At 40.6% G+C, this 27696-nt stretch overlaps 1 long non-coding RNA gene across 1 annotated transcript in view; it reads right to left on the bottom strand.

Moving 5' to 3' along the window:
* Positions 1–1782: 1782 nt before the first annotated feature.
* The window catches only part of LOC142143860 (uncharacterized), a 57684-nt gene continuing 31770 nt past the window's right edge, over positions 1783–27696 (bottom strand). The window contains exon 3 of the long non-coding RNA XR_012689588.1: positions 1783–1905. This is a non-coding gene — a long non-coding RNA (uncharacterized LOC142143860). The remainder of the gene's footprint in view (positions 1906–27696) is intronic.

Here is a 27696-nt window from a genome sequence, read left to right as displayed (position 1 = left end):
AGTAATTAAAATGTATCATTATTTTGATGCTGGTTGCCATATACTTAAGTAAAAATTGATAGCAAGGTTAGAAAATAAGGAGTAGCATACCTTTCCCTGGCTTGAGCCTGTGTGGCATTTTAACATATATGAGCTGCTAGCAGAGTTTTAAGTTAATTTTTTCCACTATGTGTACGTTACATATTTTTTTAACCAAGTTGTTTTTTTCAATGAATGCATATTTTCATATATTATTAGTAGTAGTTGCTATACCTCTTACTTTAATTATATTTAATGTATGTGTGTGTAGATGTACAGTACATACGAGCTATAGCTAACTGAATGATCTCACAAACTTCGCTATGTGTCTAATTCATTTCGAACTGTAAAAAGAATCAAATTAAATTAACCAAATGTTAGAATTAGTAAGTAATAATCCATAACCGAAAAAGAAATAGCTAATTAAGGTGGAACAAGAGCTATTTATTTACTCTATGAAATAATTCTAGATTAATAGTTTTACAATATTGTTTTTTTAGAATAGTATATGGTGAATTCATTATTTTTGTTCGCATGAATTAATATACCATATCCTATATACCATTTGCAATGATTATTTATGGGTCACATTAGTTTAGAAAGTAGTATAAATGTATGTATTTAATAATCTTTCCAATAAAGGGTGACATAGCAAGCTCATTTTTGTATTCATGTATCAATTGTATTCATGTTTCAAAATCTACAATGAGTACAGGCAGTTTGATAACATATAGGCGATGTGGAAGCTCAGCTGGTAACAGTTTCGGCTGTGACACAGTCAGCTTCTTCAAACAGTAAGCAAACTACTTTATCTTCAAGTGCCTGAGGCTCTGTAGGGCAGGAACCCACATCATAAATCTAAATGAAAATAAATGCACAAATATCAACTATGTCCCATCCTTATTTCTAGAATAAAACTTTAGCAAGTTGCTTTTTTAGATAATATCTGTTACATTTCACTTTACAAATGCAGAATAAGAAGCATGTGATACAGACTAAATATACAGTATAAGGCTAGAGAGGTACAGGAGTATGTAAAGATGAGGCAACCAACTTGGATGCATGCAAGCTAAGCATAAAGAAAATAAGGTAGAAATTACTTATGAAATGCATGAGGCAGAGGTTGTAGGGTGAGGCAGCTATCTTGGGCAGACTGAAGTTATGCATAATGAGCATAGGGTGCAGATTTACTTACAAATGGAGGAGGCCAGAAATAGACATGAGACAGAGGATAGTAAAAACCCTGCTTTTGCAAGCTTACAGTCAAGAAGGGATGGTGTTCACACATAGGTCTTGAGGGGGTAACAGGCCCGGTTGTTGTCATCTTAAGCATGGGGCACTATACGTAATAGGAAGAACCAGGCCTTGGTGGTCAAGGGTTCATTGTTGGGGTCTACAATGGTGCAAAATTATAGATGGTGAAGAGGCTTAGTGGGAACAGAATCCTAGAAGGTTCAGAGGCCTAGATGGTGTAGATGGTGCAGACGACTATATAGTGCAGACTAACCAGATGGCATAGAGACCTATGTGGATGGCGCCTTGCTTGGTAACAAAAACTTATTAGGCTCATGACCTGTGGAGTGGCAAACCTTGCCTAGGTCTAGGGTGAATCACATGTGTGAAATCAAGGCTTTTAGAGGACTGCACTTTAATGATGCTAAAAATATATTTTTTTTACTACATTATAACATCAAGATACTTAAATTTTTCAGCATTCAACTGCTCCTCCGAACCATCAGGGGATGGAGAATATGGCCGGCCTTTTCTCATGAGCAGGAGTCTTCATGCGCACAGACTCCTCCTCCTCAGACATAGACTCATCAACAGCCTCCTCTAGCTGCTCCTCCCTGGACCAGAGGTGTAGGTAGTGGTGGATGCTAAGGTGTCCTGTTAGAAAAAATATGACACATTAGTTTATTTTCAAAGCTTATCACTGTCTCCCACATACATAGAGACATTCAGATAAACTGTCAGTTGCAATATGAAAAATAATACAACACACATGGACCATCATTTGCAAAATAAATACACTTCTTTACCACTTTCATATGGACTTGACCTGGGAGGTGTAGATTAATCACATACTGAATCAGAAACATCAATGTTACAGAGAAAGCCCTGTAAGTTGTCCAATGAAGGTTATAATTAGCCAAATATATTTATGAATTGGTAAAATATAACAGTAGTTTTATTTTTAAGATAAGCAGATGTACAATTGTGCGTCTGCGGCCTAACAGAAGCCACAGGTACCTTGCACAGCCCTGTAAGCATCATTTTATTTGATCATTTGACATGTACTGAGCTGTGGGAGAAGGTTGCTGCTCTCATGTTTGCAAGTGAATTAGACTTTTCAACATGAAGTGCACTGATTGGTTCTCAGTGAACATATGGGCATAGGCACATCACTTAAGGGTCTTTTTAACATCCTATGGCTGACTCACCTGCCAATTATCCACAAATATAATTTCCAGGCAAATAGGGGCATGACAACGCCTTTCCAGTCATACATTGGCAATCACAGGAAAACACACCTGCATGCTCTATATTAGAGCTGGTGAGGCAATCATTCAGCTCCGCCATTTTGTAAGTTCTAATGGCATCTTATGAAATTAGCATTTGGATTTATTACATCAGAAGTTTCTAGTGAAAATCATTGGTGAGTATAAGGCCCTGGGTGAGCCACTTTACAGGACATTTAAGTATTGTTACTATTGACTGTCTGTTTGCTCCTCTTTAGTTAACATGGCGGACCATGAGCGAGCAGAACCAAGTCTGGCCTCTGGCTCCTCTGTTTCAGCATCGAAGCGGAGGCATACAAATTTCAATAATCAGAGGTGAAAATATTGGTCCAGCTGGTGGTGGAGCACTATCTGCTGTCAAACTGCACTCTCCTTAATCCCTACTGTTACCTTCCACATCAGGTCTGTCCTGAAGCAACATCGACATTAGGACCAAAAGTCAAGAGAACCCAAAAAAGCTGATTTGTTTTGTTTGTATTTAAACTTTATTGTGGTCTGGATTGTAGAGTCAAATAAAAAGCCACATACAGAGAATTAGTGGAAGCATAGATTAGTTTTGTAAGGATGAAAAGATTGTCAAATGTACATCTATATAAAACAACACTACTCCATGAAACATGTTTTAACTCAGCTCGGCCCGCTATATCAGAATTAAAGAACTAAAGAATTTTAGAACATGCTCTTTTTTCTTAATTGCCTGTAGCAACATACACCACACCACAGAAAATTATCTATCTCAGGTACTCCCAAGGCATTGTTTATAAAGGTGGCATGATCTAGTTGACAATAATGACTAATTGTTATATCTGTGCAAGAGGCTTCTAGCCTTTATACATAAGCTACAGTAATGCTGCACATGCAAATACCACATCTGTGGATGCTTGTGTTACCTGAGCTTGTCTAACAATACTATACTAGTAGCAGATTTAAAGGATAGAATCATGATCCCATGTTCAGCACGGTGGTAATCGGATTCATGATGCCGTAAACACCAACAGTGATTACAGCTGCATAATTATTTAAAAACTGAACATGTAAAAAAATACCTACTTACCTATAAAAAGACACAGCCCACTTCCGATGTGAGGACAGCCCAACACTTCAAAATGACGTAACTTCCAATCGGGACTTTGACATTTCGGTTTTTAAAGAGGCAACGCAGGGACCCATGTAAGTACTACCTTTACGTTAGGGGTTAGGGTTAGGCAGCAGATTACAGTTAGGGTTAGGCTGCAGATTAGGGTTAAGGTTAGGCTGCGGGTTAGGGTTAGGGGAAGGTTGTGGGTTCGGAATACAATGAACATAACCATCAGCAATTCCGTCCGTGTATTGCCACTTTAAAAACATAAATGTCCAAGTCGCGATTGCAAGTTACATAATTTCCAAATGTCGCACTGTCCTCACATCAGAAGTGGCCTGTGTCTATTTACAGGTAAGTAGGTATTTCTTACATGTTGCCCTGTTCAGTTTCGTAATAATTATGTAGCTGTAAACACTGTCGGTGCTTACAGCATCGTAAATTCGTACTACACACGTTCAGCATCATCATTTCACTTTCATAAGCATTAAAAGTCATACTCATTTTCACAGACAGAAAAAATAAATAAATAAAGTCTAGGGTTCTCTACACCAGGTGCCAAACTATGAACATTCCTTATTTATGTTACTGCAGGCAGCATCTGATATAAGGCTACTATATGGAGTTAATCGGTCTTTCACTCTGGATCTTCATTCTAGCAGTCTCTTTTTGGATACAACCACTGCTGCCACCAGAAAAACTACTAGAGATATAATGGAGACTAATGGACCTCTAACTTGAACTGACTGTAACATCTGCACACAACCTATGTATGATTACACATTCTTGATTCAATACTGTCACTTTCACTCAAAATATATTCATTTCCATTGAGACAATGACCGGAACCTACTTTGGTGAAGAAAAAAAAAACACATTATAGACTCCATATCGGATGGATGTAACTCCTAAATGTTCCCTCCTGCAGGTGGGACTACAAAGAGAAGAAAAAATTTGACTCTATGACCAGTGTTGGTCAAATATATGAATCAAATGGACAGTGCCTGGAGAGACAAGATCAAAAAGTGGCGAGTTGCCTCCTGTAATATAAAACCAGACCTTCACAGTTTCAAGACTTAAGTATTATTGAAAATAGATGGGAAGATCTCAAACATGTATTGCATGCAAGAAGACCTAAGACTATTTCTGAGCTAGAAAAGTTTTGCTTTTTCAGGAAGCAGAGTGGGAAAAAATTCCTAAAGCAAGAGCTGAAAGACTCTTAGGGGGGTATTCAATTGTTAGCGTTAACACTCTCAAACGAGCGCTCAAAAAATCTTAGCGCTAATACGGTAATTACTCACGGAATTTCAGCTCGAGCTGAAATTCCGCGAGTAAACTACCGTATTAATGCTTTTCGCGTGCAATATTACCGTATAAACGGTAATATTTTTTGAGTGCTCGTTTTTTTCCGTTAACGCTAACAATTGAATACCCCCCTAAGTACGCAATAAGATACTTGAAAGCTGTTATTTCTCCCAAATAGGGTGTTACGAAGTACTGTCTAGACGGTTGCTCAGACTTTTGCATATGCCATATACAATGTTTTATTTTTCAATCAGTTGAATTCAGCAGTTGAATAGTAATAGTACATTAACATGTTCAAACAATGGAATGTTTTAGGATGTACCTTGCATTGGTTGTGATAACTTCTGTTTATTTAGAGATTCAGTAAAACATAATTGACCAGGAATGCTTAAACTTTTTCATACAACTGCATATATTTGTGAACGTTAACCTTCCCCTTATCTTAAGCTCCAGGAAATCTGTGTTATTTCTGATGAGAATGAGTTACAAGAGAAAATAAGAGAGCCGTGTACTGCACTTAGCATTCTTATTCTGCATACTATATATGCCCAGTCTTCAATATTTGATCCCGACAGAAGGAAATGCACCTGGAAATAGAACTTGAAATGGAATTTGTATCACCTACAAATCATTTCTCTTTTATGCTGTGTCAGTAGAATCCTTGTGAGTGCTATCAGATTTGCTAATTCTTTATGCAATTCTCTTGTGATGTTGTTGGTAAGTCATAATGCAGTCTTCATCGATCTAACTTCTTCACAATCTACATTTTTTCCTGTTGTTGATATCCATCCCTTCATCAAGGATGAAGGGTGTAAAGTTTGGACTCTGTGACTCTGAAAATCTTGGTCTAAATTATTTAGCTAAACAAGAAATGCAGCATATATAAGTTCTGTATTATGTATGCATAGCAATAACAAGAAAAAAATCAACGAAAAAAATGAATATCAAATTTAAGCTATTTTTTGTCATAATATAAATATAAAGTTACAATACAATGCACCTTTTTATGTAATCTTTTTTAAGGGGAACTTTTCAAACTAGAGGAGAAAGAGTTTATTTTTTAATTAACTAAATACAAAATTTATTTAAAAAAATACAAATAAATGCAAAAAAGAATCGTCCACGGTCCCCTTTGTTTGGCCAGGAAAAGTTTCATCCAGTAAAGTGACTGATTTCTATTCAGTTTAAATAAGACCCTAAGGGGGGGTATTCAATTGTTAGCGTTAATGAAAAAAACGAGCGCTCAAAAAATATTACCGTTTATATGGTAATATTGCGCATGAAAAGCGTTAATATAGTAGTTTACTCGCGGAATTTCAGCTCACCGCTCCTACTTTCGCGAGTAACTACCGTATTAACGCTAAGATTTTTTGAGCGCTCGTTTTTCCCCGTTAACGCTAACAATTGAATACCCCCCTAATTGTTCATCAGATAGCAATTTGCTCCTTTAGTGCCAATTCTCCTATATGCAGGGCCAGCTAAAGAACACTTTAACAAATGTATTTAGTACAAAATAATACTGCTTATGTATTTAACTAGTTCTGATGGAAGCTACAGCCACACTTTATCGTTAGTGACACAACAAAAGACTATTATAAAAGCTTGGTGAGCATCATTATCTTTCTTTATCCTCCACTCTAGGGATTTTTTGGAGTACTGCTGTACAGGACATAATAATGTAAATATATCAGCATAAAAATTTATGTCTCAAATATTTTCCTCCAGAGAAAAATGTTCATTTTCTATATAAGAGATTTTCCATTAATGTTTTTAACATGATTATTTTTATACAGTTGATGTAACCTCAGAAATAACCCTAACAATATTTATAATTATTTCTTGCAATTATCTAGGCACCCACTCCCTTCCGTGCACACATGCATACTATAACTGCGGTGAAAATCCTGCTCTGCTTTTGAATCTAGGTTTATAGATTTGATAAACTGTGGGTAAACCAGAATTTGGTTTTGTGTCACACTTAACATTTTGCTGATGATAGCTAAGCAATAATAAAAATGGAAGAAATATTTAGTGTATTTGCTGGCACGATATCTCAGACAGAATCTCTTGTATCAGGGGGTGCCAGGAATTTATAATCCCCATTAACATCCACTATAACTATATTATAACACTTTCCCAAATAATAGTCTGAAAAGTAATGATCAATGCTGAAACAAATCCCAAAGTTTGGTATCTCAATAGAAATGGCTACATTCCATCCATCATTAATAAAATAACTAATTTAAATGTCTTCCAATTTGAGGGAGTAAACTCTAAAAATTATTTTTCCCTTCACCAATATTGCCCTGTGCAAATAGTGTAATAGTAACTCTATATACTCTTCCGCATAAGGCTAAATAATTCTCTAAGCCACCAGCTGCATTACCCATACTCCCAATATCCCAGATTAGAAAACTGTTACAAATTTGGATACATCCCTGATCAGCTCAGAACTTAACCCTATACACATATACCATACCCTGCCCTGTGATGTGATATCTCTTTTCAACAAAACATTCCTCTTTTTGAACTGTCCAGGAAACTGGGGGGTATGCTTACCTTTGACACATTTTGTCAATTATGCTATATTTCTTTTGTTGAAGCTAGTTATCTTCCTTCTTAACTGATATAATGTTAATATTAGGCACCAATTAGACTTGCCTATTTGATATATATGCTTTACTTCTGGCAACAATGTATGACATACACAACCAGGGCCGGATTAAGACATTGTAGGTCCCTGGGCTATGGGTACTGTGAGGTCCCCAGTAATATCGAACTCAGCATAAGTCACTTGTCAAATATTCATTTTAATAAACCTACTATGTCTTTATATTTTCTCATTTCTCAGTCATGATCTCCCCTCCCAGTCATGATCTTCCATCTGAAAATAAATACGGTAAAAAAAGAAAGTTCTTACGTAAATGTTTGAATAACAGTAATATAAAGTGTTCAATATAAGATATAACAAAATATTTATTTAAATCTATAACCCACACACATAAAATAACTAAAAAGATCAGGAATATACTTTACTATAAACAACATCCCGAGAACAACGTCTAGTTGTCACTCTGAAATTAGTACTTTGTCTAAAATGATGTCAGATTACCTAGCCGTCAGTATGTAATATGCTATTATTGTTGATTTAAGTATTATTATGTATTAATCTGCAGCCTGACATATTATGAACATGTGCGCACGTGTTTATCTTACAGTCACGCAACCTTTGTCTCTTGAGCTGTTTTATGACTGCAAGCTCCCCTATGCTGGGACTTGTAGTTCCCCAACATCTGGAGAGAATCAGACTGTATAACTCTGAATGCTAAATTTCTCGTAAAGAAGAACGTCATTTGCGTAAATCTTGTACCTCTAATCATTTCATCACATATACTGCTTTCTACTACTCCTATTGAAATGCTCTGGACACTGCAAAACAAACATACTTCCAATCTCTTATCTATGCTCAGGCTTCTAACTCCAAACGCCTTTTTAACACATTTAAATCTATTCTCAATCCTCCCACCCCAAAACCTTCTGACTACCATTAGTGCCTAGGATCTTGCTTCCTATTTCAAGAACAAAATAGATAAGATCAGACTTGAAATGGTATCATCTCCCTCGACAAGCAATCAACTCAATTTCTTTGTAGCACCCTCTGACACTCTCTTTTCATTTGATCCCAAAAATGAAGAGGAAGTTTCTACTCTCTTCTCATCTTCCTACTCTATCTCCTGTCCTCTTGATCCCATACCCTCACAATTTGGTTCCTGTCTTCTGTGCTCATTCCACCTCTAACTAAAATTTGTAATCTCTCTCTCTCTACTGGTATTTTTCCATCGCTATTCAAGCATGCAGTGATTACTCCAAGCTTCTCGAGAGAATAGCCTACACTCGCCTCACACACTTTCTTACAGCAAACAATCTACTGGATTCTCTTCAGTCAGGCTTTCGCTCTCAACACTCCACAGAGACTGTTCTGACCAAGGTTGTCAATGATTTGATCACAGCAAAAACTGAAGGCCATTACTCTCTTCTAATTCTCCTGGATCTCTCTGCTGCATTTGACACTGTCGACCACTCTTTTCTCATACAAATGCTACAATCCTTAGGTCTTGAAGGCACTGTCCTATTCTGGTTCTCATCCTACTTATATAATCGCTCTTTCAGTGTTACTTTCTCTGGATCCACTTCTGCTCCACTCCTTTATCAGCTGGAGTACCACAAGGCTCAGTCCTAGGTCCTCTACTTTTCCCTATCTACACCACTGCTATTGGAAAACTAATAAGTAGAGATGTTCGGGATCGGTTTTCTGAAAATCAAGCCCACACGAACTTGAGAGGATCTGAGTAGGCTCGAGAGCCGGCTCAGTACTTTCACGTATCCTCGGATCTGAATTGAGGCAAAATGTCATCGCTGTGTTGTCGGATCTCGTGGGTTTTGTATTCCATTAGTACCTCCTTCCCCAGGAGATCCAGCACCATTGCTCACACAGAAACAGGGGTAGCAGTGTCCTTGTCACTCTCCAGTCTCCAGTGCCATTGCTCAGTGCCATTGCTCATGCAGAAACAGGAGGGGTAGCAGTGTTCTTGTCACTTGACAAAAATAAACTGGAAATAGCTGGATTAATGTTATTGAGGCTAATAATAATGTACGAACAAAAAAAGAGCCAAATTATGTGATTTTAGCAAAAAAAAAGGTATTATATAAAAAAAGTAGGGATCCAAAACCAAAACACGCGAGGGCAGTTTTGCCAAAACCAAAACACGAAGTTAATCCAGATATAAAACCAAAACCAAAACACGGGGGTCAGTGAACATCTCTACTAATAAGCTCCTTTGGATTTCAGTATCATCTCTATGCGGATGATACACAAATCTCTCTATCCTTTCCTGATCTCTCACCATCTGTGTTGTCTCGCGTTACTGAATGTCTTTCTGCCATTTCATCTTGTATGTCTTCTCGCCATCTCAAACTCAATCTTTCAAAAACTGAATTAATAATATTGCCACCCAAAAACAGAAGTTTCCAGCCTGACATTTCTATTTCTGTTGATAACATGACCATAAATCCCACCCCGCAAGCTCACTGCCTAGGTGTAATCCTTGACTCACAACTATTGTTTAATCCCCACATCGAGTCTATATCTAAATCATGTTGCATACATCTAATGAACATTTCCAGAATAGGCACATATCTCACACAAGACACTGCAAAAACCTTAATTCATGCACTCATCACCTCCCGCATCGACTATTGCAATCCCCTCCTTACTGGTCTTCCCAAAATCAGACTTGAACCCCTACAATCTATTTTGCATGCAGCGGCTAGATTGATTTTTCTTGCAAACCATTCTTCCTCTGCTGAGCCACTCTGTCAGTCTCTACATTGGTTGCCTTTTTTTTTAACAAATCCAATATAAAATACTTCTACTAACATACAAGGCCGTCAACAAAATTGCACCAACATACATCTCCTCACTTGTCTCAAAATATCTCCCAACTTGACACCTCCGTTCTGCACAAGATATGCGTCTCTCTTCCACTCTCATCACATCTTCCCATTCCCGGTTACAGGATTTTTTTAGGTCTGCACCCACTTTATGGAATTCCCTCCCTCGCACAGTAAGACTTTCCTCTAGTTTTCAAACCTTCAAGCTTTCTCTGAAAACCCACCTCTTCAGACAAGCTTATGATATTCCTTAACAAGCATCTTAATCTCCCTAGGTTACCTATTGCCACCCTCTACACAGCTAACACAAGACCACTGCCATCTGACCAACATTACTGTGTGGCTGATCATGCAGCCCACTCAATATTTTTTACCTTTGCATTCTAGCTGGTCCAATGTGCAACATAATGTATCATGTGCCCTTGTGTTTCAAACTCCCATTGTCCCATAGATTGTAAGCTTGTGAGCAGAGCCCTCTTACCTCTCTGTCTGTATATATTACCCAGGATTGTTTTATTAATGTTTGCTCCCAATTGTAAAGTGCTACGGAACTTGTTGGCACTATATAAATAAATGTTGATGATGATGATGGCACTCAATGACAGGGGGGGTAACAATGTCAATACAAGTCATCTGAATAAAAGGGGTTTTGTGTCCCTGTTGACAACTTTTCCTCTGGTGACAAGACGACCACTCATGGTCTATTACTTTTGCTCTGTGCCGGAGAGAGACATGAAGGATATTAATATTTAAATGACCTGGCAGGGACTTCTTCAGAATGGGTTTGGCTTGCAATGAGAGGCTAATTAGCTCATTATAAAACTGTCATGCTGCCATTTAGTGAAGGGGTGATGAAATAATTGTCTGAGAACCAATCACAAGCTGGGACCAAGATCCAGGACTGAGAACTATGAGACAGAGGATGAGAAAGAATCAGGAGAGAGAGGAAAGAAGATAACCAGCCAGTAACAGGCAATTATCTGTTTGTATTTGGCGAGGAAGCTTTAGAAGTTTGGAATCCCTTGGATTAGAAGGAGGAGTGTGTGGGGTCTCCACAGCAAATACCCCCTTACCCACCTCTCTGTGTCAAAGATGTGTTAGCCCATGGCCAGCTTAAGCAATTATTAGACCACGGACCTTACCATCTAATTCACTAAGTGATCGTCAAAAGCCACCTGCAACAACCCTTGCCCAGGACTACTCAACTTCTTCAGTTTTTGTAGCTCTACAATCCCCCCCCCCCGCCCTTCCACAGCCTCAATATATCGCATCCTCCTCTTTCCCATATAGACAAACACCACTTACCTTGCAGAAGTCTTCTTCTGGTCACCATCCTCTTCGCTGTAGCAGACTCCGACACTTTTTTCTGTGCGGTCAGTGTGGTATAATAAAGCTAAATGTTTATTTTTCATATTACTACATAATTTAAAATGAATCTGCTTTTTTTTATTAGATCTCATAAGGGGGTTTATCTGATTTGGAAGAAAAAATCCCGTTGAAATAAATGCAAAAGTAAAAACATTATTTTTGTCATATACATATAGCATTCTCTTGCATTGAAGTGCCTGAGTGACACCCTGAGCGATTTGGGATTAATTGAACCCATGCCAGTAATGTAGTGACAGGACTGGAGCATTTAAATATTCACTTCAGTGCTCATGAAAAAACTCAGGTTTAAGATGATCTTCAACTTCTTTCAATTTGAATCTGAAATATTGAAGGAGAGCCAATATGTAATAGCACTGATTTATAATTGGTCTGGAAATTATTTGTTTGTCGACTGTGATTGTGTAATACGGCATTGCTTGTGATGGCTTCATGCTTAGCTTTTTCGTTAGAAAACCTAAATGTGCAGGAACACCTGCTCGTGAATCTACCCATTGTGTCTTGTGAAGATGAGGATTGAGCAAAGCCTTGGTGGTAAGAGGATCAAAGAGGTAGTTTCAGACCACAACACATAATTGCTGCAAACACTTGCATTATTACAGGCATTATTCTTTATATTGACTAGTAAAATGCTGTACAATAGCTGCTTGACTTAGAGATTGGAAATCCTTACAGAATAGCTTAAAGAGGGTTTTATACAGTAGTATTATATAACTTCAAACAATATAAAGTACATGCTAGTTATACATCTCAGGTTTGTTTCCCAAAGTCAAAACACCCCATTAGTGCTTGCTTGATCCATTTGTCTACCCTGTTTTTTTTATCTCATACATAATATTTAGGTCTAGTAGATCTTTTATATGTCTGTCCAACTGCCAGCCCTTATTTTGGATTTTAAAATCCAAGATGGATTTGTAACAGTAATAGGAAGCAATAAGAATATATTTACAAAATAGATGTGGTTCACAATGTTATTCATTTTATATTATTTACAATAAATTACCACCATAAATGTATTAACTGTAGTATGTAATTTGCGGCATGTGATAGCCTGGGCATTTGAGAGAGGTAAATTTTAGTTTTTAACCTACTTGATTTAATTGTGTTTGTTTAATTATACATATATTTATTGTGTGGCTGAGCTGTAAACAAGCTTTAGAAATTGGAAGCCAACATGTGGACCCTTCCTGTGCACTGCACATGAACAAAATAAATTCAGCAATGTTGAGATCCCATACATTTCAGTGTTTCATGGCCCATTAATCACTTTATGAAAGTCATACTGAAAATTAATTTTAAAATTTAAACTAATATTATAAGTGTCTTCCTAGTACTGAGAATGATCCAGAGAATCAAACTACAATAGATCTGCTAATCTATAATGTCCATATAGCCATCTCAGATATTGCAATGACTGAGGTGGAGATAAATCTTTTAGTCATAAAAGATATGTGATATTGTGGTGCACAAATAAGGTTGCGAAGAGCTAGACTGGAACCCTTTTTGCAACTGGCTCCCAAATATTTGAATAAAGTAGTATGGCCTTTTTAATTAATGAACAACATGCAGTGACATCACCATACAGAGCTCTCTTCAAGATTAGGAAGGCTGAGCTCTGCATGGCTTGTTAATTAGATGCATATATATATATATATATATATATATATATATATATATAAAACTGATAAACAGTCTATGCAGTTTCTCTGCAGCATCATTGATAATGATCATGGGATAATGATGTGGTCCAAATTTGAAAGCTTCTGTTGGTTATTTAGATTCTTGAGGGGTTAAAAAAGGATGGAACCTCTAGTGTAGGCTTGGCCAACTTGTGACTCTCCAGGTGTTGTTAAACTACAAGCCCCAGCATGCTTTGCCAGTAAATAGCCAGATGATAGCTGGCAGTGTATGCTGGGACTTGTAGTTTCACAGCACCTGGTGATGCACATGTTGGCCAGGTATGTAAAATGTTGTGGGCCAGCTGTTATAGCAAAACATCATACCTCCCTACCATCCCCATTTAGGCAGGACAGTCCAGATTTGAGGACTCAGTCCCGCCAAACCGATCAGGACAGCTCTGTTCTCAGTGGGAAATTTGGAAGGTATAATCTGTTCACTGCTGCTCTGCATGGCACACTGGCACGCATGGCAATGAAAGCGTTTGGAGGGGAGGGGAGGGGAGTGGAGTAGAGTATGGGGTATCCCAGCACTTCAAAAGCACTAGGCATGCCTCCATGTGTTAACATGCCCCAGCGAGATGTGGCCATGCCCCATCATGACATGGCCATGCCCCCTCACCTGATTCGCAAATGTTGAATGTATGAAACATGTTTCAGTACGCTCTAACAAATTCTAGGTATGGTCGTGAAATTCTAAAAGAGCTTGTCTAAATATGAGGTGAGACAAAGGGTTATGGACAAGAGTGGTCAAACTATGACAAAAAAGAGGGTGAAACAAAAGTCTGCAAAAGGAGAACAAATAATAGAATGGGTGGTAGACGAATAGGAGGAAAAAGAGAGAGGCACATGCAAAACAGGGAAAATAAGGGACAGTAGACAAAAAAAAGAACAGGCATGGAGTGACACATAAAAGCTATTGCACAAAGGACACAAACAAGACAAATGCAGATTTCGGAGAGCCCCCATAAAGGCAGGCAGCATGAAAGAACACACATGTGGGTGAGAGTTTGAGTGGTAGGTGTTACTAGTCTTAACTGTGGCAGATGTGAGTGGGGTCAAACTTAGGATCTGTGCTGGGGCTCGTGGGCTGCTCAATTTGGCTCCAGATTTAAAAGGCACTTCCCCCAGCTGCTCAGTGCCTGTTCTTCAAGCTACCTGCTAGGTGCTAGACATGGCTCCATTTCTCCTGCTGTATTATTTATCTCCCTGTGGATTGTATCCTGCAGCAACCTGCTGTCTGCAGAGCTGACACTCCATTATGTACAATGCCACCACTCCAGTAGTAACCTGCTGTCTGCAGAGCTAGCACTTCATCGTGTACAACTCCACCACTCCAGTGGTAACCTGCTGTCGGCAGAGCGGACACTTCATTGTGCACAACGCCACCATTCCAGTAGTAATCTTCTGTCCGCAGAGCTGATACTTCCTGGTGTTCAATGCCACCATTCCAGTGGTAACCTGCTGTCCGCAGAGCTAATTCCTCATCGAGTACAACGCCACCACTCGAGTGGTGAACTGCTGTCCGCAGATCTGACACTTCATCGTGTACAACACCACCACTCCAGTGATAACCTGCTGTCCACACAGTTGACACTTCATTGTGTACAACGCCACCATTCCAGTGGTAACCTGCTGTCCGCAGAGCTAATTCCTCATCAAGTACAACTCCACCAATCCAGTGGTTACCTGCTGTCCGCAGACTTTTACTCCTTTGCGTACTACACCTCCATTCCAGTAGTAACCTGCTATCCGCAGACTCTGTTCACTCCACCATTCTAGTGGTAACATGCTGACACAGACTATTTCGTCTTCTGGGTACATCCTATCATTCCAGTGGTAAACCTGCTGCGTATAAACGGATTCACCTCTCTGAATTCCCCTACCGGTCTAGCCTGATACTCCCAGTAAGGGCCGCGACCTGCTGTGCAGACGCAGAAAAGGCCAAACCATCTTGCGACGGTTCCTGGCGAAAACCTTCTACCTGTTAGATTCCGCACCTTGCTGGAAGTAGTGCTAATTTGGGCAGATATAGGATCCAAACCTACAGAACTGTGACAGTGCATTGTTTACCAGAGGAAGAGATGGCACCAGGATACACTAAGGGAAGAAGGCAAGCTGGCAGAGGCAGTGTGATGCTCTGAGCAATGTTCTTCCGGGAAACCTTGGGTCCTGAAATTCATGTGGATGTTATTTTGACATGTACCACCTAGCTAAATATTGATGTTTCCTTATTGTAAGTGTAACCAGAGCCTGGATATGACATTCCATAACACTGCTGGTATTTAATATTACAGTACCATGGTTAGTAAATACTGACAGTAGTTTTCTTTAAATAATCAGCTGTCTCCGCTTAACAAACAGGTGGTGGCAAGTTTTAATGCTCTATGTGTTGTTTACTATTGCTTTTAACTGTAGCAAATAACCACCTGAATAGTACAATGCCTGGAAAATGTATGATTATTAAGATCAGCATGATAATGATATACATGGTCAATGCAACATAATACATGAGGTAGATTTAATAATTAAAATAATTACTATATATGTTTAGGATTAGAATAAAAAGGAATTTTCATAAGCCAAGCTATAGTAAACAAACACAACTGTTTTATTTCCTCTATCTGTGGAGCTTGCTTGAACTGATTACCATGGAGGCAAGCTGTTAACATCAAACTATTGCCCTCTCAGCAGTATTTTTTGTTAAGCATGTATTCAATACTAAACAGGACTTCATTCCTGTGTTTCTGTGCTACAACCTCTGGGCTTTTTTTTATCACATACAAAATTAAAATATTTAAAACAATAATACAACGTTCCCATACAACATATTCACAAATAATTTATAGAAAAGACATTTGCATATCACATTTAAATGTTCAATGTAAAAAATTTACACAATAGACAACACTTAACTATAGAATGTATTCCCTTCTGATCTGCTGCATATCCTTTTAAGACCTCTAAAAAATATCTTTAAACCTCTTTAAAATGAAAAACAATAAAAAAGCATACAGAAAAGAGGAAAATTATAGGCAGCATACATGTAAACCTGGCAAAAAAGTTTGCATCCTATTTATATGTTCTTTATAAAGAATCATGAAAAACAGATTTATTTCCTGAGGACTAGAAAAAGGTAATGTATTAGATAATTAACTCCCTACTGTAAATTATAGTGATTTTAGAAGTCACCAAGCAATTCTGCATCCATATAAAAGTACAAGGCTGTAAACTGAGATTTTTAACAGGTCACATAAATTTGAGTTGTCTAATAACTCTCTGTATCTGTAATAATTACAGTAGTGGGTACATTACTACTTATAAAGCACATTATATTAATGAATTAAAATGATGATATTAGTACTTATTGTTTTAAGGTGTTTATACTCATACTAAAATCACTTGTGTATTTTTGAGTTGAAGCCCTAGGCAAGAGTAAACCAATATACTATACATAGGTGCTATCCAAATACATGGGAGTGTACCAGCATCTGACGTGTTGAATTTTTCTCCATTTGCCTATGTTGAATATCTACCAACAGTCACGATTTTACTGAGTTTTCAGTTCCCAAAAGATGTGTAACCACACCCAAAATCTGAATTGAAGCATTGAAACAATTCAGTTCAATTTGTAAAATGTTTGCTCAATTTCCAGCAAAATTCTAGAAAACCACATATGCTATAGTTTTCCATACGGGGTATTTACTGAAGTTCAATTACTGCAGTACCTCTGTACAGACAATACAAAAATAAAAATTCAACTGTACCCTGGAAGCTAAAATGCGTATAATAGCTCCAAGGCCTAGGAGGTGTGCACAAGGTGAGTAAAGCATGCACAGGGTATCCCTAGACACCAGAAATTTATATACATGTTGGAATTTGTTTCCCTAGTATGTTATGTTGTGTGCAAATGTATTTCTTATTGAATGCCTGAAAAACGTGCATTCTTTCCAAGTGCTCGAAGAAATAAGTGAAAAAATTAAAAAGTGCTCAAGGGTACGGTTTCAGACCCTCCTCAAAAGAGAAAGGGTCCGTTTATCCCCAACCCCTAGAGCCAAAAGGCCCCTTAGGGGAACAAGGGTCTTCAGATCCCCCTCGCCGCAAGGCTAGGGTGGTCCCTTTTGCCAAGGATTCCACCGTAGCTTTCCCCATAGCAACAAATCTTCTACCTCCCCCGAAAGTGTAAACCTCAGAGGGTTCAGGGAAGTGGGAGCCACTAGGACCACACCACATCCCCTAGATCTTAGGGGATTGGACGCATAAGGGCTACCGCACCTCCTCCAATACATGAAAAGTAACATGACAATAAGTTCAGTGAGAAAAATTAAATAGTGCAGTGCAAAACGACCCGAGTCACCTGGCCGAGATGTTACAAATTATTCCTGCCTAGCCAGAAGGCCAGGGCAAGGAAGAGTGTGTAGCCGAAAGTGAGGTTCGAGCTCTGTGCCATCGTGTCAAGTGAAGGTAACCAGGCCCCAAGTGATTTCAGCCACCAATGAGTCACTACTCCAGGGGCACTAGTTCTCAGGCCTTCGAGCTACCGGCCTTCTGGCCAGACCAAGCTTTTCCATGGCTCTTTCAGGGTGGGAAGAGGCCCTTACTTGGACAGGTACTCACTTGATCTTAGCCAAAAGGCCGAGAAGTTGTGTGCAATTGTATTTTTTTATTGAAAAAGTAGCTTTATTTTGCATAAAGTACAAAAAACACATATGATACATTACATTCAAGTGTACACAGTACACCATAAAACATAATCATGAATACATTTTAGTAGAATACAAGGCATAAAGTACAAGATATAACATCCTACACTATACATCGAGTACTGCACTAACCATACATACTTAAACAAAATGATGCTTCAAAAAAACAGTGAATGTGAGGGGATGGTAGGTGAGAGGGGTAGAGTGGGGAAGTCACGAGCCCGAAGCTTTATTGAGGACAGTCACAAAAGGGAAGGGGGCATAAATTAAGGCAAGACATTTCAATAAAACTTCAAACAGTGATGGGGGGATGGTTGCAAACAGGGGAAGGGAGGGGAGGCACAAACCAACATTTTAGTGATCAAAAATATACATAGGGGGAGAAGGGGAAGAGGGAGACAAAAATCAATTACAATCAATCGTCGTCTTCTTCCTTGGGACTGTCAAGGGTGTTATAGTCTCTTAGCAGGCTGTGGATCAGTCTGCGACAGTCCTGGATAGTCATCTTCTCCCACTTCAAGATGAGGCGATTTCTGGCAAGCCACATAGCGCCCTTAAAACAGTTCATAAGGCTCCAGGCCTCCTGGCTTGCCCCAATGGTGTGGGTCCCAGGAAATAATCCATAAAATACCGAATGATATGAAAGGCAAGTCCTGGGCACACTGTCCTTAAGTTTATGTTCCAAGGCATCCAACAGTGCCTGTGCAGTTGGGCAGTCCCAAAAGACATGCTGAGCTTTTTCCCTTCTGGTGATACAAAAGAGGCAGTGAAAATATCTGCACATGTTCGGGGAGTGCATGAATGTCCTGAGAGGCAGACCCCTCTGGATAGCCATCCATGCAATGTTATTATGTCTATTAGGCAGCCTGTGGTCCAAGAAGAAACAGGGAACAATGGCCTCACTGCTCTTGAGGTAAACACAAAGTCAATCCGGGAAAGCACTGAGCCATCGGGGAGACTCCAAGTATTTACAGAGCCAGTCCCCATGGATCCCACTGCATCCCGCAAGGATGCTTCGGCTACCATCTCCTGCAGCAACCTATAAGAAACTTTAAGTTTAGCAGTGCCGTTAGAACTACGTCCGCCTTCCTCCATAGGACTGTTAAAATCCCCAGCCATCACTACCGCCCTGGTAGTCGTGAGCTGGGCCTGCAGGGTCTGGAAAAGTTCCAAATGCTTATTCTTACCAGGGGATGCAAACACACATATTAGCCTGAGAGCCTTCTACGATAAGCAATCTGCCGCAGACAAACTCCTGAAAAGAATCGAGTATGAAGAGGCTTCCCCTAGTAAGTATGGCGACCCCCGCAGACTTACAGTCACTCCCCCCAGACCAATAGGAGGGCCCATGAGACCACTGCCTACCCAGGTGCCTATAGGAGCTAGAGAAAGGCAAAGAACATTCCTGCAACATGTAAACATCACATTTCTGGCTGTCTAGAAAGGTAAACACAGACTGACGTCTAATCTTATCCTTCACACTCCTCACATTAATGGTAAAAAGAGAAAAGTTAGCCATTAGCTGGGAGAAAAAAGTTAGCACAATCAATACATTAGTTACCCTCCTTGTTCAGTGGGACTATCTCATCCGGTGATAGTCAGCATGTCAATGCTGTAAACACCGACACCACTTACCATGACGTCTGTAGTCCAGCTGCCTGGTTCCACAATGAGGATCCACTTCACGACTTCAAGCAATCCTGAACACAGAAGACGCCAGCTGCACTGGATGACATTATTGACCTCGCCGACGCTGTTACCACTGCTCTTAAGGGGGAAATGTAAGTATGGGGTCATGTACAAACGGTAAAGTACATAGTACATTGTACATTGTGTATAGTTGATGAAAAAAATGCAGTTTTCAAAACTTTGTTCAACCTTCCAGTAAAACTTTGGTTGCTCCAGTTTTCCAGGTTAGGTAACTTATGGGGATTTTCTGAAGGTCTGGCACCTCAAGTCTCTTTAAAGATAGTATAGAGCCAGAAAATTTGATTTCATAAAAATGGTCTCTGAAACCCTAAATGTCCGTCTTTGTTCCTGAGCCATATGTCAGAAGGTAAAGCATGTATGCATTGTGCAGAAAAACATACTAATTCTAATAATTGAAATATGTATGGTTAAAATTGTCTACTAATGTATGCCAGTGGAAGAAATATAAGGATAACAGAGGGCAGGAATTGACCCGAAGCAACATAAATGCTGATGTTGCATGGAGAGAGAAAAATATCCCTCCACCCTTGCTTTCATCCCTTCTCCTCCCTTCCCCTGTTTTTCCCTCGTCTCTATCCCCCTTTTCCCTAGTTTTTGTTTAACTGTTGGTAGCCCCCCTCCTCCCACCATCCCTCTTTTCTGGCATTCACACCCCCCCACGGGGTCTGGGTCTAGGGCTGGGTCAGGCTTCCTCCCTGACAGGTTCTCGAGTGACTTTCTGCTCGGTTGCTTCAAATTTAGTTAACAAGGTTCAGCAAGCAGGTCCAGTGGCGGTTGCTGAACCTAATTGTTTCATACTTCGGCACGGCCATTTGATTTGTGTGGGAACTGCTGCTCCTGGTCCAGGGAACTCTCTTTCTGGTTCCTTCTCTGCAGGTTCAGATGGGCATATGGCATTGAGACACAGGTCCTGGCACACTTCTAATGTAGAAGTCACTTCCATGCCCACTCCGGGGTCATCGTTGCCCACCGCTGGGCTAGGGTTGCAAGAACAGCTCCCTAGGCAGTATAACATTTGGTGATTGGGTGCACTCTTCTAAAACAGTCGTCCTGTGGGACCTTTGGCGCAGAGTGTATGGTCAGATCCGCACGTGAGGATTGGTAAAGATGCAGCCTAAAACGAGAGTGCATCAGATGGTTGTGACCAGGCAGACGCCTGATTAGATATGGGCCGTCCTTTCGATGTTTTTGCTTGCAACGAGTGTGACTGTGACAAAGGTGCAGAATGTAGGTTGAAACATGCCTGTGCCGTGTGCGGTGGAAGACATCCCAGCAGAGAATGCAATAAGAGGAATAAAAAAAATAAATAAAAAAAAAACAGGCTCACCCAGAAATTGAAATCAGCTATACCGCTAATTGTGGAGGAGAATATGAACGAGGAGGTGTCATGGGGTAAAATGTGTGCCCCCCATTTCCCTCTCCCCATTACGAGGCTGGATGCTTTCACCTGTGGGCAGGGCCTGATTAAGGGTTCTGGCCGCCCTAGGCTAATACCACCGCAGCGACCCCCCCCCCCCCGAATATATAGGTGTATAGGAACACTCCTGAATATGGATGTTCAGGTGTATTCTCCAGCATTCAAATTTAGACAGGTTGTGCCATTGTCTCCTACTTGTTCTTTCTCTTCTCTCTTTGCAGCTTTGTTATCTTGCTGGCTTCTGGAAAGTTGGTGTCCTGTTTTGAAAATGCAAAAATGTATTATAATGCAAAATGTTAACAAACCCTGAATGATTAGGCTCTTTAGTTAAAACAAAACACTCCATTATGGCCAGCTAAGTACACCATTGTACAGGCATATATAAGCAATATCTGAATATCTGTGGTCAATCAAATACAAATCTCTGCCAGCCCTATCTCACTAATATTTAGTATTCTAGTGATTGCTGAGACCACAGAGAGCATCCATGTAACCGAAATCATGAGATTATGCCCCCCAAAGCTGCTCTATTTTTTAAATACCCCCTGCAGCCATTTTCCTTATCCCCCCCTGCAACCATTTTCTTTAACTCCACCTGCAGCCATTTTCCTTACCTCCCACCCTGCATCCATCCTCCCTGCAGCCATTTTCAGTACCTCCACTCTGTAGCTATTCCCCTATTCACATCAAACCCCCCCCAGTCACATATATCAGCCCCCCTCCTCTGCCCTCCTTCACACATATCAACCTCTCTCCCTCCCTATAGATTTGCATGGCAGCCCCCCCCCCTCCCACCCTATAGGTTTGTATGACAGCCCCCCTCTCCCACCCTATAGATTTCTATGACAGCCCCCCTCTCCCACCCTATAGATTTCTATGACAGCCCATCTCCCACCTTATAGATTTGTATGACAGCGCCCCCTCTCCCAACCTTTAGATTTGTATGGCAGTCCCCCCTCTCCCTCCCTATAGATTTGTATGTCAGACCCCCCTCCCTCCCTATAGATATGCATGGCAGGTCCCCCTCTCCCTCCCTATAGATATGCATGTCAGTCCCCCCCCTTCCTATAGATATGCATGGCAGTCCCCCCCTGTTCCTCGCTATAGATAGGCATGGCAGTCCCCCCCTCTCCCTCCATATAGATTTGCATGGCAGCCCCCCTCTACCTCCCTATAGATATGCATGGCAGTCCCCCCTTCACTTACCTGTAGTTGTGCTGGCCAGCGTTGATCCTCCGCTCCTCAGATCAGCAGCCAAGAAGTGAAGACTTCCTGCTTCCTGTCTGCTGCACAGCACAAAACTCGTGAGATTCACAGGTTTAAGACTGACTTGGTTGGTAAAGGACAATGTATCAGCTTGCATTGCAATCGGGACCTTGCAGTTTGCCCGATGCATTTTAACAATGTTGTATCTGGTTATTTTTTATCTGCGTTTTTTAAGAATTGTGTGGCTTAGCTTGAGCTGAATAGGGCAGGCTATGGGGCTCATTCACTCAGAATAGGTCTGGCTACAGTAGTGGTAGAGGTATGTGTGTCTGAGCAGCATCTTATGACTTTGGGTAGGTGGAAATCGAAGTGTTTTTATAGGTATGTTCGGCAATCTATAGCGCTTTAGGCTTACTTTGCTGCTAATCGCAAGGCTGACCCATGGCAAGCGTCACTTGTCTTGTTGAAAGGAGGCACGGAGGGATTTGCCATTTCTCCGGGGGCCTGATTGGCTGGTGGCACCCCAGAGTTTCCGTTTTTACCTTCGTATAGGTCACCTTGCTAGGCTAGGTTTGTGCCTTCTATTCTTTTCTATGTGTGTTCTGATAGTTGTTGTTTTAGGTATATGTCACTTTATGTCAATTACATGGGCCAGCAGTTCATCTTATTTGGTCAGGCATCATCCCGAGAATTAACTGAAGGGAAGCTGATAATCCGTCTCATATTGTAGAGGCCGCGCAAAAGTGAAGATATTTCATGGAAGTAGAGGGCGAAATTTATCAGTGATCCGGAAATTAAGGCTTGTTTCCTGTAGTTCTATAGATCCGATAGGGTGCATTGGTCGGAGATGGGGATATCTTGTTTGGTGGAGCATATTTTTAGCCTCTTGTTTGGCTTTGAGAGGTCAGTTTTGGTGGCGGGCTTAGGTTACGGGGGTTTGGAACCTAGCTGTGGCCGAAAGCAGCCCAATCAGCGGCCATTAGGACACATTCGAGTGGCGTGTTAGCAGGGCCAGATTAAGGGAATGGAGGCCCCTTGGCTAAGGGCACCTCCATTCCCCCGTGAGGCCCCCAATGTGAGCCACCCGCCGCCCCCCCCGTAGCCCGTGACAGCCCCCCCCCAAGCGCTTACCTGTCACTGTAGTCCTCCGTCCCCGGCACGCTGTAAGCTTCTTACTGAGGAGATCTCGCGAGAGTTCACTAGCGAGATCTCCTCAGTAAGCAGATTACTGAGCGCCGGGGACGGAGGACTACAGTGACAGTGCTCAGCAGCATTGATCGGGCTGGGGGCGCCCCCAGCCCCGGACCGATCAATAATGCTGCTGAGGACTTTGAAGGGCCCCCTGGATGCCCGAGACCCCTGGGCTATAGCCCAGTTAGACCTCGGTTAATCCAGCCCTGCGTGTTAGGCACTCTCCCCTAAAGGAATTGGCCAATTAGTGAGGATAACCCTTTGGGGTTATGGGGCTCCACTTAGGCAGTCGGGCCTCAGCTAATGAGCCAAATGGGGTAGATTGGCATCTAACGCCTAGAAGTGTCCCAATAATTTGGTCAGAGTTTACATCTTACGGCTGTGACCTGGGCTGGTTGGTCTGCTTATATTTGCCACTTCTTTTCAATAAATTTATCTTTCAATAAATTCCTGACCTTGCATTTCGCTAAAACAAGTCTCTGTGTCGTTATTTATAGTGGTACGTTAACTCTTGTAGGTAAAATTATAAAAAGGAAAAAATGTCAACCGATAAGCGGATTAAGACATTTTCATGAATCAATTGTACAAAAAGAAAAGCCATATGGTGGCACAGTGGAAAGCATTGCTGTGTCCCATAGTACTATTCCAACTAGTGCCCTATATGTGTTGAGTATGTTCTCCTTGTGTTAGGAGAATCTCCTGGGTGTCTGCCCTGTCACTGTGTGTGGTCTAGGGGTACATAGGTGTGTAATACATCTCCCCATCCCCATTTGTGCTTTTTTTCTCTGCCCTGATTAGCTCCTGGGTGTTGGCATAAGTGACCACGGGGTCCCTGTCAATGCTGGTTTTACAGCAATGTCTGCTTTATGTTAACACAGATGTTATTACATGGTGGTGCAGTGCAATAGTTGTTGCAGTAAGTTGGGATCTCTATATTGCAAAATATAAAATCTTTATTTACACTTCTACTTGAGTCCAGCACATTCTTTAAAAGTTGCAGTTCTAAATCAAATATATATACAGCTCCCTTTCTCCTACTGTATGGATCTTATACAGACAACATGAATATGTTAATAGGACAACCACAGAAAATGTGGTGCCTCCACATGCACCTTTGTCTTTCAGCTGTGTTTCACTCACCCTCCTTTGTAGGGGTGACATCACTCAGATCTGGCACTAACCTGGCTATAGTTTTCTTAGCCCTTCTCTCCCCTCCTCTGTGGGGTAATATCACTCACTTGTTTGGGTTCTGACACTTACTTGCTAGTGTTCTCTCAGTCCTGCTCACCCCTCCTCTCTGGGGGTGACACTTTACATTTTTGCTGACACTCTGCTCCCTGCAGGATGTCGGGCTCACTCAGACATATGCTGTGCCTCTCAGTCTTACTGTTATATTCTGATGTAATGTGGTATATTCCCCCTAAGCTCCTCAGCCACATTCTGAGGTCAATTCTCCCTCAAAACTGTCCACACTCATAGGAGGAAATTCAATTAGCCGCAAAGTTCCTCAGAACATCGTGGTTCAGGATTTTTGCAAGAAATCTCCGCTGATTTTTCGTTGCACCCCATAGATGGGTGAGGAAAAATCAGCAGAGAATTTACTATAGTAACGCTAAATATGTGCAGCCATGATGTTCTGCGTAACATCGCTGCTAATTGAATCTCCCCCATATTCTCTCTGTCATAATGTACTTTGGCCCTTGTGGTGGTAGGCTATGGACCCCAGATTGCAAGGGGGAACCTGAGACCTCATCCTTCCCTTCCGTACCAGGTCCTCTGCTGTCAGACTCTCCCCACACACTTCTGTTCAGCTAATACCAGCTTTATGTTGCTAAGCAACCTTTACTAGTGCTGGGGCCGCATAGTTAGTCACTGGGGAGTGTGAATAACAACTCCAAAGGGGCATTAAATACAATAGTAATAATAGGAGTTGCAATTGAAAAGAAAAATTGTGAGGTTTACTCCAATCAAAATAATTCATTCAAAATAAGCTTGTTAGATAACTTACTGGTAGATTTATTATAAGCTGATATGGCAAAACAAATGCTTAAGTCTTTAAACATGGGAAAAAATTTGGTTTGAAACTACACACAACTACACACCTGGAAAGTCATTGGTACAATTGTTCAGACCAAAATAAAGGTTCAAGTCAATGGAAATTTGTATACTTTATACCTTTCACTTTATATTTTCTTTCATATCTTTCTCATGTCTTCCACTTTCACCAGTGCTCCTAGTGCATGCCATCAATTGCACATAATGGAAACAGTATGGACAAAGAAGCAGTTTAGTCTATTTGTCTTGTCCTGACATTTAACAGTTTTTATTTAATTTATATTAATATTGGAATTCTTCATCCTGCAGCTCTCTGTTATCTTGACAGTACCTTAATGGCTCCAACTACATCACATTTTAATTATTCATGCATAAACAGGGACAGCAAGAGTGTCTGTTGTTCACTAATTGAAGTAAGGAAGCTCAGAATAATGAGTACATTTCATCAGTACATCACAATAAAGACATAAGTGCCAGTTATTGTTGCTCAGAAATAAGTGGCACACATTTTTCACTTTGCAAAGAGCATGTACGTCAGTCATCTAGAATCTTTATCTTCATACTACGCAAAACACAATGTTGTGTAAAAATTGTACATATATGCCATTAACCCAAAACATTGCTTAATGCAAAATATTAATATGTGGAAGCATTTCATAATAAAACACACATTTTAATATAATTTATAACTAAGTCAACAAGATCTCATTGAATCCAAATCATAAATGGCAGGAAAATCAGAACTTCAGAAAAATATAATAATTTTCAGAAAGTTATAGTAATCTGTAAAAATCACACTTGCTAAATTCATGATTTAGATGTGTGTTTGCTAAAATCAGAACTTAGAGGTATACTTGCTAAAAATGAGCACATTATTTGAAACTGTTTAGTGGGATATTCCCGTTTGTGGATGTGTGTGGACAGGGGCAGATTGGGAACTTAAATTGGCCCTGGAAAAAATAATTGAAGTGGACTCGTGTGGGCGGGGCCAAATCAAATGTAGGTGGGGCCAACACAAAAGTAGGCGGGTTTTAGAAGTACTAATATTTGGCTGTAGTAACATTTAAGAAAACCTAGATGTGATGACTTAACACACAGGGAGTCATCTCTAAAGGAATGCAGGGAAAAAGCTGCCAGTCCTGTGCTATAAAAATACATGAATCCTTTTGCATGATATGCGACTGATTTATACATCTGTCTCCAACTTGCTTAGTTGCTTATTAACACATCCTTCCAATATTCCCTTCATAGAAACATATCTGACTTTAGTTAATAAGTTTAACTATTATGAAACTTGTCGGCACAAAAGCATTTGATCAGTCTGCCAGAGCAGCATATGAGGACCTCACTGTTGCATCTTTCCCTGATGTCCTGAGATGCAAACTACCAGTCCAATCTCTCTCTAAGCATGTGTATCTGTGTGTGTGTACTGTGTGTGTACTGTGTGTGTGTGTGTGTGTGTGTGTGTGTGTGTGTGTGTGTGTGTGTGTGTGTGTACTGTGTGTTCCAAAACATGCATTTCAAATTATCCTTATAATAAATGGCTTTCCAGGTGCGATCGTCACAAAGCTGAAATTCTTGCCATAATGCAACAAAACACTTATTTTGCAACAATTGTGTATGAGCCCTAATGTGCCCAGTGATTGGGGGTGGTTTAAAATAACAGTGCAGGGAGGATTGGAAGACAATGGCATAAGTGAAGGTAAGAGCTATTCCAAGGGTTTGCTGGTAAAACAGTAAGTGCAAAGGAGCAGGATTAATAATATTGTCAGTGTAATGGGGGCTGGTCATATGTTCAACAAAGTGATCTGAGAATGGGACCAGTGCAAGGTAGAAGGCAGGCAATGGGATCAATACAGGAAACACTAAAGTATCACCAGAGCTGGATTAAAGCTCAGTGGGGCCTGGGCCACTTAAGACAGGGGGGCTGTCATTTTAGATGAATACACAGGCAATACTGTGCACTACTGTTAGGTGCATG

This window comes from Mixophyes fleayi, chromosome 3, assembly GCF_038048845.1.
Source record: "Mixophyes fleayi isolate aMixFle1 chromosome 3, aMixFle1.hap1, whole genome shotgun sequence".
Taxonomy (NCBI): Eukaryota; Metazoa; Chordata; class Amphibia; order Anura; family Limnodynastidae; genus Mixophyes; species Mixophyes fleayi.
This window is presented reverse-complemented; position numbering and strand designations above follow the sequence as displayed.